Below are 16,701 nucleotides of genomic sequence, written 5' to 3' on the forward strand. Positions count from 1 at the left end.
CGCTGAATACCATCTTCTAGTGACATTATTTCCTTCCATGAATTACAGAACCTTGGCAAAATAAAATATTTAATTAAGGAACATATCATTGTGTCATTGAATAATTTTCCAAAATTATTTCCTCCTTTTTCACTGTTAGGAGTTATGAAACCTTCGATGCTCACCACTTCCATCATCCCGGCTTGTTCTTCCTGTTTTCTGTTTTCTCTTCCAAGTTCTTTCTGAGAACAGGATTTCTGATTTAAGGAGTTGTGAGCAAATTAAATAAAAAAGCAACGGGACACCCAGTGTTAACATACAACCACTGTATTTATTCCAAGATACCTTTTGCTCCAGACTCTTAAGCATGCCTCAAAACATGACCCCACCCAGCAATCCTCAAACGTTACAGAGTCTAGCCGATTTCATTTTAAAATAACATGCCCTCTGCACCTAACTGGGGATTAGCCCATGGTGGTCTCTGTGGGAATCTCACCACCTCTTTCAGCCCTTTCACCCCTTTCCCCAGGAATGGGACAAGCACATAACCACAACAGACACAGGTTATCTTCTCTCACCTCCTCCCACCAACTCCTCCACAGACCCTAGGAGTCAAATGTTCTCAAATTATCTGCTTCTCTCGCTCCTTTTCCTCGGTATCTCTCTTTCTTTGCCATCAATGTTCAGACCCCCAATTTGCATGGGGTAGGAGGAAACAGATGGCCAGATGGAGGCTCTCAAGGCTGGAAAAAAAACAGCCTTCTACTGGGATCAACCTAAGTGGCAGAGTTGTACACTGAGGTTTGGAGTAAAAGTTGCAGCCAACAAAAGAACATTCTGATGATTTTCTTTGCCTCTTCCCCAATGGAACCTGTGGAGAACGACAGAAATCAGGACAAAGCAAAATTCGGCTGGGAGGCAGCAGAGCGTGATGTTTGAGTGGTCCTCTGGCATCAGAGGCTTGGCTGCTTTCTAGTTCTGTGCATTTGCACAAGCATCTCACTTTCTCCAACTTCCATTTCGTCTGATGGCATATGGTAACTTGTTGATAAACAGCACCTAATTTTACTATTATTTTTGAGATGCTTGTGTAATATCTCCTAGCTTCTATATTCAATGAGAATGGCTAATTTTTAATTCAGGGCAGATAAAAGAGGTGACTTTGAAAAACAAAGAGGCTAGGACATGAAAAATCATAGTAAACTATTGTTTTATACCATGGTATATCAATACAGCCAGGAAAGCATGTCATGGTTCCATTGATCAGATACTCATTTAATATTAAGCACTTACTATATGTCTAGACCTGTGACAGGCATTGCAGGAAAACAGAAGAGATATGGGACATTGTTCTTTGAATCAAAGAGCTGCCAATCTAGGGGAAAAAACAAGATGGACACTGAGGAGTGGGATTTGGACCTGTTAGTGATTGAGGCAGATCTGGAACAAGGGAATAGACCAAAGTTGGATGGGAAATTTAGGTTGAGACAGGCAGAAGAGGAAAGTGAGGGCAGATGTAGCTCAGTTCGTGACGGTGGACAACTGCGAGCCACTGACAGGACTGAGTTCAGAAGAAGCACGAGGAGAGGGTGTAGCAGAGTTGGATTCAAATTTTTATGTACTATGAACACTGCCTCCCAGATGTGAATTGTCAATGGTGCCTGTGATAACAGCTACCCAAGAGGAGAGCCATGACTATGAGGAATAAAGAAAATGATGGAAAAATTATTGGAAGATTCTTAGCCTTGGAGACTGGAAATTATTTTGGTAGTTTCCACTGTAATGAATAATGTTTAAGGAGGCAACTTCAGGAGAGAGAGTATGAAATTAGTTAAGGTTTTGCAATTCTGATGTCATAACAAGATGTTTTAGAATCTAGGGCAACATCACATTAAGAGGGAGTTTGGATTCAATTCCTCTGTTTTGTTTTGTTTTGTTTTCCTCTAACCATTTTCTGAATTTGGGGCAATCACATGAAGATAGCCACCCCACCCAGCTTTTTTTTTTTTTTAAGATTTATTTATTTATTTTAGAGAGAGAGAGAGCACATGCACTTGTGCACATGCCCGGATTGGGGGAGGTATAGGAGGGAGAAGGAGAGAGAGAATCCAGCAGACTCCTCCCCACTGAGCACGGAGCCCGACACAGTGCTCCACCCCAGGACTGAGATCAGTCCTGACCTGAGCTAAAATCAAGACTCAGACACTTAACCAACTGAGCACCCAGGTGCCCTACTCAGCTTTTTCTTCACAAGAAATGTATCCATGCAATCGCTCCTCCATCCCCAGAATAAAAAAAAAGGAAAAATTATTTACAATGACAGAAGCTCTTACATTTGAAAACGATGGCAGCTACCATTTTGTCATGCACCAAATTTAGTCAGAGTCATTGAATTCTTCAATGATATTCCAGAGAAGCCACCTGGGAAGACAAAGTGAAGTGGTGAGATGCTTAAGTCCAAAGGGACCTCATCTGGTCCATAAGAATTGCCTTTGTAATTTATGATGCAAGCCAGAGTACTACATAAATTTTGCAATGAGAAATGAAATTAGCCCCATAAATGTTCCCAACTGAAAGACCAAAAGAACAACAACAACAATAACAAACAACAAACAACAAAGAAACCCACCACGAGGGACAATTAGAAATAATCCATTGTCTCCCTTCTGTACTGGGTGTCATACTACCACATTATTCCTTAATGAAATCAAATGTACATATGGGGGCCATAGTATCATTTGAATCCTCTGAGTCTCCGTAGAGAATGAGTGTGTAGAAAATCTCCATATATTCCAGCCTCAACTCAAGGACAAGAGATTACTGGAAAAAGAAAATATTTAGGTAGGCAAAAACAAAAGTCCCTTCTTGTTAATACGTTGCCTTCCGCAAAATTACCTCTCAGCAGGCGACACGAGACTCTGTCACCTACCAGGGTGGTTAACACAGGTTTAGATCTCAAAGTCTTTCTTCTCCTTGATAGGGACTACTTCTTTAAAAGTGTTGATGAAGATTTCACAGATTTCTTTGAAAATAATTATTAAAAAAGAAATGGCTCCCAGGCTTTATCCTCGCATAGCAATAAGCCTCCGCTGCGAGCAAGTTTTTTAAGTCAAGATTTTTGCTTCCAAAAAACAGATTTGTAGAAATGCATTTAAAAACCGTATTAATTGGAACAGGCTACAGGCCAATTACACCAGTGGCTTGAAAACAGTCCCGAAATAATAAAATATATAATAATGCTGACTTTTTCCCCTGTTAATATCACCACAATCTGAGAAATCCTTTTAGGTGTTGCACTAATAAATGATTTGGATCCTTAATGACAATTAATTACAGAAAATCAAAGGGAGTTTTTGAAAAGTAAAAAATTATAATCAGATAAAGTAGACATCCATTTGGCATCATTTAAACAAGCTATGTTTTTCTTGACTGCTCTTTTAGCATTTTGCCATTTCTTTATTTTTGCCAGATGTTTTATTTTATAAGTTGGTAAATCTCGTCATTTTTATAGACTAAAATTTGTAAAAATGGGGTGAATGATTATAAAAACGGCAAAAGGTTAACAAGACTGAAAGGCCAGATGCCAGCTTCTCTCTTGAAAAGTAAGCATATTGAACAAAAATAAAAGAAAATCCAATACAAAAATTATGTACATTTTTAACTGAAAATGGAAACTCATTATACTAATTATAATAGCAGGCAAAGTGTTTTTGTAGCCTCCTATATACATCAAGTCTCCTCAGGTCCTCTCTTCCCTTCCTGGCCTTACACACACAGAGGCAATTTTTTCTAGGAATAGACAATGTGGTGAAAAGAGAAAGATCTCTGAAGTCATTTCCCACGAAACATAAAATTTCCACTTTTAGCACCCTCCTCGAAGCGAGGGCATCATAATCTCCAGAACACAAAATCTGACAGGCAAATATTCCAACTAGGAGGGAAAAACATTTCGCTGGCTATTACCAACTCTTTCAAAACTTGGTTCCCTCATTATCTCACTCTGTGGAACACACAAACTTGCTTCAACCTTAGAATCTGAATCCTTTCACTGGTAAGTGACAATGTATGTTTCTATAACAACACGTTTCCTAAAGTTGGGGAGAGCTCCCTTTGCATGGTGCCTCGTGAATTGTAGGAGCTCCATCAACAGTAGCTGCTACGGGGATGATGATGATGATGATGATGAGTTAGCCAGTGGGGAGAGAGGGAGAGAAGTGCACAGAGGAAGCAGCAGAACATGCTGGGTCCCACGCCGCAGGGGTCCGGGAAAGTGGGAGATAAATACCACTCCTTGACAACTTTGCCTGTGGCCAGGCCTGACTGGACTCATCTGCTGCTACGACACACACCATGGTTTGGGGCTGCAATTAAAAAACACTGTAGACAGGCTGGCTTCTAACAGAAATCGATCTCCCATGGTCCTGAAGGCTGGCAAGTCCAAGATCAAGGTGCTGGAAGATGTGGTGTCTGCTGAGAACTCAATTCCTGGTTCACTGCCTTCCAGCTGGGTCTTCAAATGGCAAAAGGGACAAGGGAGCTCTGTGCGGGTCTTTTGTAAAGGTACTAAGCTCATTAATGAGGGCTCTACCCTCATAAACCTAAGTGCTTCCCAAAGTGCCCCTCCCCCACTCAGCAATACCATCACCTTGAAAGTTTGGCTTAAACATGAATTTGGGAGGAACATAAACATCATAGCATTAAAAGAAAGGCTAAAAAGATAACTTCTATTAGACCCAAATGTATTATGCCCAGTGTTCATTTCTCCAAGATTCACCCAGGGATTTGCCTAATCACATAATCATACTCACGACTGGTGCTCAGCTCAGCGCCTTGCCATGGTAGAAACACCAGCTTTGGTGTGACTGTGTTGCACACGGGGCACCAGGCTTTGAATATTCCTTGCCTATAATTGGGGAGCCAAGCGAGAACTTCCAGAGCCTCCAGTTCCTGGACCTGAGGCAGCATTTTCTCACCAAGTGTTCCAAATTTGAATAATTATTATACAAGGTGTTAATCAGTGTGAGAAAGGCTAGTCAGACAAAGCCAACCAGGCTCCCTTATTTCAAGACTTCTCAGAGCCTTTAATGTGCTAGTATGGAATATAAGCTCCCCAGAAAGGCACTTCCTTGATCATCCAACACTTTTTTCACAGAGCATTTCATGGGTTTAGTGGTCTCCTAAACACTTGGGAAAAATGCACTGGCAAGTCCCAAGATGGTTTTCATCTTGATTTGCTTCTTTGTCTTGCATAGATTCAGAAACCCAAGTCTGTATTATCTACTTAATGGAGGATCATTCTTAGTAATGTGGGTATGATGTTTAAGGACACAGAGCTCTGGATCTTCAACTGAAGCCACAAGTCCTTGAGAGATATAGAGAAATGGACAACTCACACAAAATCACACACTTGACTTCTATGAAAAAGTCTTTTCCTCAAACTCTAGTGTAGACTCTCGAAGATCAAGGCCAGAAGTTACACTGGGGCTTGGAGGAAATCGAACATACTTTGAACATACTCTCCATAAGTGGCCCCTTTTTCAGGCTCAATGGAGAAGGTAGTCAGAGTCTGTGTGTTCATTCCCACCTCTACCCCACAGAGCAGAACCAGTGCATCTGGATTTGGCTGGAACGTGTAGGCTCAGAGAAAGGTAGTTTTTTTGCCTAGACATCAGGCAAATATGTCTAAGCACAGAATACATTTATATCCTGAGGAATTAGGGATCATGGTCTTCAGAAGCAAGCAATCTCTCCAAAGTCTCCTCATGGTAGATAAGGGTTGATTGTGCTCGCAATTCTTTCCACCTTCTTCAGTTACCAGAATGTGTTTTATTTTCTTTTTAGACACATCCACATCTTGGGGGAATGTCAAGATAAGGGCCCAGGTACTCTACCCTCATTGGAAAGCAGGTTACTTTAGCCAATTAGATTTCCTCTGTCCCCTGGATAAAATCTGGAGAAAAACAGACCTGGAAGATGGGTAAATAAAGATTCCTGATGACAATGTTAGAGCCCTTGGACCCAGCCGTACCTCTGAAATGGAGCCCTCCAAAGTTTCAAATTACAGTGGCGGGAATGTCTTTTCTGTTTAAGCTAGTTTGAGTTGGGTTTCTAAAGCTTCAATAAGAAAGTGGCCGAATAATCCACTCCTGTTCTTAAAAATTCATGCAAAATTTGCATTCTCCTTCATAATACATCCATGTTTGTTTTAAAAGAAAAATATGTTAAATTATTTACCTTTGAGTAAAGTTGACTTTCCAGAAGATGTGCCATGTTTATATAGTGTCTTCTCACCCACCTAACTCATTGCTGAGGACCCTAGTTTTGAGGTGCATGGTTGTGGAATAAGAATGTAATGGTGCCTTTCTTAGTCCTTTTAATCTTACTATCCTGAAAGTTAGGGAAGGAAAAGCCAAATAAAGGAAGATGAAGAAGAATTACATCGTAGGGAGGCTTAAGCATTGACTCCTGCCTTAGGTTGCTTGGATCCCCACTGATTACAATGTGTCTCAGGTTTACTGAGCGGTTACTACGTGCCACATGCTTTATATGTATGATCTTAGTTCTCATAACAACATTTCAGGTGGTTACTATTATTCTCTCTTTTTATAGATGAAAACAAACTGAGATTTGCTCAGGGGAAAAAACACTGTGCAAGATTACAAACCTACTAAGAAAGCCAGAATCAAAACCTAAAGAGCTAATCATTATCGTCATCTTTATCATCACATGTACCATGTTCTAGGCACCATTCAAAGGTTTTTATGTAAATAATTCATCAGATGGATACTATTACCCTTTACTCAAAAACAGAGAGACCAAAGTGAACTTATTTGCCTAAAATCTCAGTTAGTATATTTCACAACCAGATGGACTAGCTCCAGAGTGTGCAAACTTGGCCAATCTACTCTCTTCTTTCCTTGGCCTTTTAAGGTAGATAGAAAGGAACAACGTGCTTCCTTCCAAGATAGAATAGGCCCCAGGACCTTTATGCCGTCCCACCCACATAAGAAACCAGAGCTTCTTAAAAAAACAAATAAATCTTAATTTTTCATTGAAAACTAAAGAACCAGAAAATTTGCCACACAAAACCCTGTTTTTCTCTATATCACACACAAGTTGCACCTTCTAAACTGTAATCTGATGCATGTCTTCTGATTTGCCTGAGGCATACCAAGACTCTTATAGTTAGAGAGGAAAGGGGCAAGTAAATGTACTAGTTTCCTATCATCGCTCTAACAAATTACCACAAACTCAGTGGCTTAAAATGGCACAAATGTATTATCTTATAGCCTGGATGTCACACATCTAAAATGGGTCAGGAGGGCTGTGTTTCTTCTGGAGGCTCCAGGGGAGACTCTTTCCTTGCCTTTTCTACCTGCTATAGGCTGTTGTCTTCCTTGGCTCATGTTCCCCTTCCTTGGTCTTCAAAGCCAATAGTGTAGATCTTCAAATCTCTCCTGGACTCTGACTCTCTGGCCTCTCTTCTTCACTTATAAGGACACCTGAGATGACACTGGGCCCACGTGGACATCCAATGTACCATCTTAAGTTCCTTAACTTAATCACATCTTCAAAGTCCCTTTCACCATGTAAAGTAACATACCCCCAGGTTCCAAAGATTAGAACACGTACATCTTTAAGGAGACATTAATTTAGCTACCACAGTAGGCAAAGGGAGTTTCAGCTTCCCCAGAGGCCAACAGACACTGCTTCTAGAAGCTTCATGCTTTCAGAGAAGTAGCAACTGTCTACTCCAGCTCAGGATCTTGGGGTGGAACCAGCAGCCATCCTGCTGTCTGGGAGGGATCTCAGACAAAGGGGTGGAGATAATTCACAAAATTATCCCCAGCTCTTCTGGGCCAAAGGTCACATTGCCTTTTAACCCAGAGCCAGCCAGTTGTGGTTTGTCAGGTGCAGGCCCCTATGGAACTAATTTCATCTGCTACTTCCAGAGTAAGTTTCCAGAGAGCTCTCTTTAATAATTGTGTTTTAAAACATAAGATGAATAATGATTATTTCCTTGTTTAGGTCTGAGATCACTGTGCTTTCCATGCTTTAAAATAGCAAGTGATTTATTTGTTTTACAGCTAGCTTTCTTGGATTCCTGCCCAGGTCATGTTTGAATGGGCATTATCAGATTTTCCCAATCTTTGTTTTCTTGGCTATTAAGAGAAATAGAACTGAAATACCCAGAGTTTTCTTTTCAGCCACTTCGTAACCAATGGATTTACCTTCTATAATAAATAAAAAAAATTAAATCTATGTTCATTTCAGTCTCCCATGCAATTCTGAGATATCTACACTCCCTTGAATTTCAGATTAAATGAAAGCAGTTATGGGCCAAAGTAGACTTTTGTTAAGATTACAGACATATTATATACATTTCAAATGAATAATAGAAAAAAAAAACAAACTCTCCCCAACTACATATTGGGGCTAAATTTAAAAATGTCACTGGCCAGGCCTTAACTAAAGGTACTTTGAAAGCTTTGGCCAAACCCTTAGGCATTCAGAGGAGGTCTGGAATGGAGTTTAGAGGACGAGCAAGGGAGAAGCGGATTTCTCTGCATAAGAAAATAGGAGGCTCTTTGTTTTTCCTTTTTATTTCCTTAGAAAGCAGTCATAGACAATACATAAATAATTGAAAGTAAAGGTGTTCCTACAGGCAGCAACCTCTTCAACCTCGGCCGCAGCAACTTCTTCCTAGAAACATCGCCAAAGGCAAGGGAAGCAAGGGCAAAAATGAACTATTGGGATTTCATCAAGATAAAAAACTTTTGCGGGCGCCTGGGTGGCTCAGTTGGTTAAGCGACTGCCTTCGGCTCAGGTCATGATCCTGGAGTCCCGGGATCGAGTCCGCATCGGGCTCCCTGCTCGGCAGGGAGTCTGCTTCTCCCTTTGACCCTCCCCCCTCTCATGCTCTCTCTCTCTCTCTCATTCTCTCTCTCAAATAAATAAATAAAATCTTTAAAAAAAAAAAAAAAATCTTTTGCACAGCAAAAGAAACAGTCAACAAAACCAAAAGACAACTGACAGAATGGGAGAAGATATTTGCAAATGACATATCAGATAAAGGGCTAGTATCCAAAATCTATAAAGAACTTCTTAAACTCAACACCCAAAGAACAAATGATCCAATCAAGAAATTGGCAGAAGACATGAACAGACATTTTTCCAAAGAAGACATCCAAATGGCCAACAGACACATGAAAAAGTGCTCAATATCGCTCGGCATCAGGGAAATCCAAATCAAAACCTCCATGAGATACCACCTCACACCAGTCAGAATGGCTAAAATTAACAAGTTGGGAAATGACAGATGTTGGCGGGATGCGGAGAAAGGGGAACCCTCCTACACTGTTGGTGGGAATGCAAACTGGTGTAGCCACTCTGGAAAACAGTATGGAGGCTCTTCAAAAAGTTGAATATAGAGCTACCATACGATCCAGGAATTGCACTACTGGGTATTTACCCCAAAGATACAAATGTAGGGATCCGAAGGGGTACGTGCACCCCAATGTTTATAGCAGCAATGTCCACAATAGCCAAACTGTGGAAAGAGCCAAGATGTCCATCGACAAATGAATGGATAAAGAAGATGTGGTGTATATATACAATGGAATATTATGCAGCCATCAAAAGGAATGAAATCTTGGCATTTGCAACGACGTGGATGGAACTGGAGGGTATTACACTGAGCAAAATAAGTCAATCAGAGAAAGACATGTATCATATGACCTCACTGATATGAGGAATTCTTAATCTCAGGAAACAAACTGAGGGTTTCTGGAGTGGTGGGGAGTGGGAGGGATGGGGTGCCTGGGTGATAGACATTGGGGAGGGTTTGTGCTATGGTGAGCGCTGTGAATTGTGCAAGACTGTTGAATCACAGATCTGTACCTCTGAAACAAATAATACATTATATGTTAAAAAAAAAGAAGAAGAAGAAGATAGCAGGAGGGGAAGAATGAAGGGGGGAAATCGGAGAGGGAGAAGAACCATGAGAGACGATGAACTCTGAAAAACAAACTGAGGGTTCTAGTGGGGAGGGGGGTGGGAAGATGGGTTAGCCTGGTGATAGGTATTAAAGAGGGCACGTTCTGCATGGAGCACTGGGTGTTATACGCAAACAATGAATCATGGAACACTACATCGAAAACTAATGATGTAATGTATGGTGATTAACATGACATAATACTAAAAACAAACAAACAAAAAAGAAAGTAAAGGTGTTCCAATAAACTTCTCCAAAAATAGGTAATGGGCCAGATTTGGCCCCTGGGCCGTAGTGTGCTAATGCTTCTAGTTCTTTACACCAATAAGCTTATTTTCGCTCATGGCATGTTTTCCCTTTTTGCTTGAGCTAATTTAAATTCTGGTCCTAAATTAAACCATATCTCAATAAAATGGGCTTCCTTTGTATTTTCTTGTATGCATTTAGAAGCACTGATCTGAGGAAACTTTACCACACTGCCAAAGAAGCTGAAGCCCAAAAAAGGATAAGAACCCCTGAGTAACACCACAAAGTGTAAAAGCCAGTGTATTATATACACTTCTCAGAAACCAATTATTCCTGAAAGATTATACAGGATGAAATTATAAATAAGTTATTAAAAGGGAGCCGGGGAGGTTTAACAGAAACCCTAAGACACGAGAATGACATCCATGTAAGCAGCATCCATCCCTTGTTCCATTGTCTGTTGAGAGTACCAACAGACACTAGAAGAGATTGGCCCCAGAGTGACCCCAGTCATATGTCCCAGGTACAACTCTATTTCCTTTGAGAGACATCATGGGAGTGGGAAACCATAAGGAATTTGTGAAGCACTGAATCCTGGGTTTGAATCCCACTGCCATTTCTCAGTAGCTGTAGGTCCTTGAACTCCTTGCTTCATCTCTGGTGGGTCTCAGTTTCCATCTTTGTCAACTTCAGAGGGCTCATCCGAGTAACAAAAGAGAGGACACAAGGAAGAGAGGGCAGGCACTCAATCGATATTCTCTTGCTCCTCCATTTGCTGTGGTTATTGGTTTCCTTCGGATGACGATTTAAACCAAGAGGCTGAAGTATTCCACAAATGTGTATGAGTGCAGTGCTCGTTTAGCATTTCAGGTTTTTATTAAGCAAACTGATAAGACTTATATTCTGTAATTGGTACGTGTTCTTTTTTTGCCTAATGACACTAATCTGTTTTTATCTTAGTCATTTAACTGAGTTTCGTGATTAGCACAGGCAAGGTTTTAGGGATTTAAATACTTTGTTTGATGTTTTTGCTTTTAGACATGTTTGATTATTTATTAAAATCGATAAAATCAGCTGTATCAACTAGTTATTAAAACTATAATTCTTTTATTGGCTAATACCAGGAGGGCTGAAGCAAATGAAAAACGAAAACATTACATGAATTTTTGATTATAAAGCAAGCTTCTATAGGGGTGGCCTACATACTTTGCATTAACTGCAGCCTGTTTAGAACAAGTCTGTTCTATCTTTAGTCAATAAGGAAAGGACCAAGTGGGTAAGCATATGCGCGACTCATGTTCTAATTTATGCTTTAAAATAAATACAAGTTTGAAAGAAGCAATGTGTTCTGGTCTTCAGAAAAGAAATATGAAATACTTGCTAACAGAGCGTAGTGAATAGTATCCAAAGATGGCTTCCATCAATTCCTTCCGTCCATGTACATGCATGCCACTCCAATGACCAAGAGGTAGATTCAGTTTCCCTTCCCCTGAATCTGGGCCTGTATTGTGATCTGCTATGACCAGTGATAAATGGAAGTGACACTCTGCTGGCTTTGTTCAAGTTCTTCAAGAGACCTTTCAAGAGCCTCGCTTTCAATGTAGGAAGGCATATGTCAAGCTCTCAAGAAGTTTAGGCCAGAGTAGTAAATGAGAAGACACACACGGAGAAAGAAAGGACACGTGGAAAAGCACAGAACTGGAATGCCAGACAAGCAGTAACATCTTCGTGTACATTCCAGCCCAGCCCAGCCCACCCATATGGAACAGAAGAACTGCCCAGATGAGCTCTACCAGAATTCCTGATGCAAATATTGGGAAGGATAATAAGTCATAATTGTTTCAAGTCACTAAGTTTGAGGGTGTTCTGTTACTCAAAAATACATAGCTTAAATGGAGGCAGGAAGGATCAGGGAATGAACACAACTTTTCATGTAAGTGCTCAAAATCAAATACCTGGTTGAATGAGTGAGTTTTTATTGACCTAAGATTATTTCTTCACTCCAAAACAACTTCAGAAGAAAGAGTACCTCTTCTGAAACACTGCAGGGGAAGAGAGAGAAATGCCTAACGTGTCACACAGCTGTGGAAAAGTTGGTCCAGGAGTTTGCCATGTGAAATAAGAATGACCGTCAAGAATGGTTTAAAAGTCTTGATGTCATTAATAATGGACTTGTCCATATGAAGAGTTAATTTATTAACTAGAGACAGCTCTTGGACAGATCCCTGTGTCTTTGTGTGTGCAGGGACACACCTGCAAAATGAGCAGATACGTTACCGAAAACATAGATCATACTGCCTTCACCTCAATTATGTGAATAATTTAGCCTCTCCTCGTCTCCTGCAAAAAAAAAAAAAAAAAATTGCTTTTAACTTTATAAAGAAATTAAATACCTAGGAGAAGAAAGAGAATAGGTAGTAAATATATAAAATATATGCAAATTAAAGCAGTATGATACCATTATCACTTGTCAAACTGGCAAATTAAGAAAATTAATTCCCAATGAAGGCAAAATAGACATTTTCATTCTAAAAGACTAAAAGAATTTGTCACCAGCAGATGCTCACTAAAGAATATATTAAAGAGGGTCCTTTAAGTAGAAGAAAGATTATTCCACATGAAAGAACAGAGATGCAGAAAAGACTGAAAAGCAGCAAAAATGGTAAATAGGTGGATATGTCAAAATGGGTATTAAATATACAAAACAACTACTCTAATGTTTTGTTTGCTTTTCTCATGTATAAAATTAAAGTGCACAATGTCATATTAATCTGTAGGGGATAAATAGCATTAAAGTGACTAGCATTTAAGTCCTCAAATTATCCATAAGCAAGTTAAAAATACTAATAGTTGACTTTGGTAAGTCAAGAATGTATGTAATAACCATACAAATAACAGAAGAATGTCAATAAAACTTTCAAACTCCTAGAGAAAAATATGAGAGGATTAAGAACTCTTTAACCCAAAATAATGCTATAAAAAAATAAAAGAACAGGCTAGACAAATAACATTCTGTAATATATCAATAATTACATTAACTATAAGTGTACTAAATGCTGTATTTAAATGACAAAGACTATTTGACTAGGTTAAAAAACAAAATCTACTACAAGCTGTTTACAAGGGATAGGTTAAAAGCAAAATATTTTAAAGAGAAGAAAATTTTATGCCATATAAACTAACAAAAGGGAAGCTGTGGAATAACAAAAAACAAATTTAAGTCAAAAATGCTACTAGAGTTGAGGAGGAACAATTTTAATAATCAATATGTAACTCACCATGAAAATACAACTATTCTAAATTTATATATACCTAACAACTGAGCCTCAATGTGAAGCAAAAAATGACAGAATTATAAGAAGAAAAAGACAAATCCAAATCATAGTAGGAAATTTTAACATACCTTTCTCTGTTACAGACAAATAAAACCAATAAGGTTGTATATTTGAATAGCACAACTAGCAAACCCAATTCAAAGCAAGTACAAAGAATGCTGCTCAAAAGTAGAGATGATACTCTTCAAAGACAAACAGAAACGCAACCACAACTGAACATACAGTGGTCCATGAAGCAAGTCCTAGCAAACTGGAAAGCACTGAAAACATACAGAGTATGTTCTCTTACCACTAGCAATTAAATCAAAAATATAATTAGAAAATCCCATATATTCAGAATTCAAGACATACATTTAATGGCCCCTACTTCTAGCTATGATGGTATTGGTTATTGATAATAATCCTTTTTAAAAACACTTGCAAAAGCTGGACAAAAAAATAACAATGAGTGGATACAATTCTACCACTGTGGGTAAGAGAATCATAAGTGATTTGGTGGTTGGCTTTTTTGTAAGTTTATATTTATTTTCCCAGTTTTCTAAGTTCAGCAAGACTTACATTTTCACTTAGTGACCATAAAGAGTTGTTACAAATAAAGTGTCATTAAAACTTTTTCATTATTTATATTCTCAATCGATAGTTACAATAACACAATCATCCTCATGTGAAGGCTTTCAACAATGTTTGATGTTATTAAAAATATATAAAAATATCCTTTGACCCAGAAGTTTCACTTCTGGAAGTTTATCCCCCAAAACATATTCATATATCTGTCCAAAGATGGATATACAAGAATATATTGTGTGTGTAGGTGTATATTCTCAAGTATCTGTTGACGGAATGCTGGAAACATCTTAAATGTCCAGTAATAAGTGGCTGCTCAAGAAACTATGATCCAGGCATTCCCACTTTCTGAAAGTTTGCTTTATGTCACTTTGCTTTCATGGAAGACCTACGTTAGTACTTGTTTTTGCAAATCAAATGAAATCTGAAGAGGATTTTCACTTTTGCTTGAAAAGTGAAAACTGTGTTGTTTGTTTTGCAGGGAGCCCTTAGAGGCAGCACATCCTGCCCAGGGAGAGAGACCCCACCAGCCGAGCTCCTTCCCCGGGAAACACACTCAGCATCTCAGCATCCAGCTGCCAACGCTTTGAATTGCGTTGGCGAGCATCTGTGCTTTATCTCCACTTATTTTGCTCATCTGTTAGCAAGATGTGTCCTAAGGTATTAGAAAAGCCTAAGAAGTTATTTTCGGGGTCTGGGAATGCTCAAGATTTTTCCGTATAAATTAATGGTAATTGCTTCTTCACTTTACGCCACTCCCGCTTACAAAATATTTCAAAGGATGCTCTGCTGTCAGATAGTGGGGGAGACCTGTACATCGATAGAACTGGATGCCTTTGAGATACTAACAAAGAATGAGATAGGTCTAGGTATGCTGATAGACTGTATGTCTTGGGCTAAACATCTTGGGTAACAAGCAGCAGAGATCAATTCTGGAGGACTCGAGCAAAAATGAAATGAATTGGGACAACATGAGTCACAGAATGGCCAGAAGGCTGGAGAGAAGATGACGAATTAGTAGCTCCTGACCATTCAACATCAGCTTTCACTCCGTCATGTTGTCTGGATATTGTTGTCTCAGTCCTGAGTCATTTGAGGGTTGAGATTTGCTCTGAAGAGAGAGCAAAGGGCACCTGGGTGGCTCAGTTGGTTAAGCGACTGCCTTTGGCTCAGGTCATGATCCTGGAGTCCTGAGATCGAGCCCCACATTGGGCTCCCAGCCCAGCGGGGAGCCTGCTTCTCCCTCTGACCCTCTCCCCTCTCATGCTCTCTCTCTCAAATAAATAAAAATCTTAAAAAAAAAAAGAGAGAGAGCGAGGCTGGGTCCTGGGTCTCGTACCCAACCCTTGGCTACCAGGTAATTTATGTTCCCATAAGGAACATGCAAAGCGAGAAAGAGGTGATTTCCCAAAATAAAATCAGGGTGTTATCTGAAAGGGAAAAAAGAATGTTGCACAGAAAAAATAAAAAAACTTCCTCCACAAACTGTTAACAGAATAAAACAAAACATGAAAGTATATGTATAGTAAATCACTACTTGTGTGTTTAGAAATGAGAGAATACATATTATGTATATGTATTCGCACAAAAGCTATCTTAGAAAAAAAAAACACTAGAAACAACTTAACATCTGTATCCCCCATGAGGGGAAGGACTGTGTCTATTTCCAATGACTAACACACAGGAGGCTCAGAATAAATAGATGCAGAATGAATAAAAGAATATAATTCTAAGGAGGAGAGCAGGGAGAGACAGAGACTTGCTTTTCATAGATTATTATTATTATTATTATTATTTTTTTTTTTGGTCAAGTGCCTGGAGTTCTTTTGCAGCTATGAAAGGACATACAGAGAATTAGTAAATAGAACAATGTATACACATTTGGTTTGAAAATTCCTTACTCTAGGAAGTCTGGAAACTGTTGTTATCAATGACCTGCCTACCCTCCCCTGAACCGTCTCAGTGTGTACGTGCCCAGAGAGAGTCTAGCAGAAAGGCCTCATTGTCCAATGGAACGAACCAGTTTCAGCAGGGGAAGCTCCCCCCCCCCCCCGCCCCCGGGATGCACACGCTGCAACTCAGCTACTCCAGCCTCGGGAAATGATGCCTTTGGAAAGATAAATAGTCAAGGGTGATTTGGTCATCACACTGGGGCTCCAGCTCTTTAGAAGTCTGCACTGATAGCAAAAACATTGCTGAGTGTCTAAATAATTTGAATGATATTAGTCGGGAGACCCTGGATAGAGGAAAACAACAATGGCTTGCTGACAGCAACTGACAATGGAACAGAATTTTGTGGGCTGAGATGATTGTAAACGCAAACAATGGTGATATTGTCCTTCTGGTGTTATTGTGTAACGCTGTAATTTATGGATGAAGTGGAATTTCAAACAAAATAAACAGACTTGAATTTGTTAACTAATACAGTAAGCAGAGAACATTCTGTTACGTGAGAAGAGAAATGGGAATGTTTTCTATGCCCCTGCTATTTGCTAAACAGAAATATGTTTATATTTGGCATAAAGTCTTGCTTTCCATTGTTTTCGCTAGCTTTTCGAGAATATCCTCTTTCATTTCATCGTG

At 39.5% G+C, this 16,701-nt stretch overlaps 1 long non-coding RNA gene across 2 annotated transcripts in view; it reads right to left on the reverse strand.

Moving 5' to 3' along the window:
* Positions 1–290: 290 nt before the first annotated feature.
* Positions 291–16,701, reverse strand: part of LOC123833635 (uncharacterized) — a 36,586-nt gene continuing 20,175 nt past the window's right edge. For both annotated transcript variants that reach the window (XR_010412173.1, XR_010412172.1), the window contains 2 exons: positions 2,313–12,559; positions 291–850 (listed from right to left, as the gene is read on the reverse strand). This is a non-coding gene — a long non-coding RNA (uncharacterized LOC123833635). The remainder of the gene's footprint in view (positions 851–2,312; positions 12,560–16,701) is intronic.

This window comes from Mirounga angustirostris, unplaced genomic scaffold (genome assembly GCF_029215605.1).
Source record: "Mirounga angustirostris isolate CCGP_5_RB_7025 unplaced genomic scaffold, mMirAng1.0.hap1 SCAF_1, whole genome shotgun sequence".
Lineage (NCBI taxonomy): Eukaryota > Metazoa > Chordata > Mammalia > Carnivora > Phocidae > Mirounga > Mirounga angustirostris.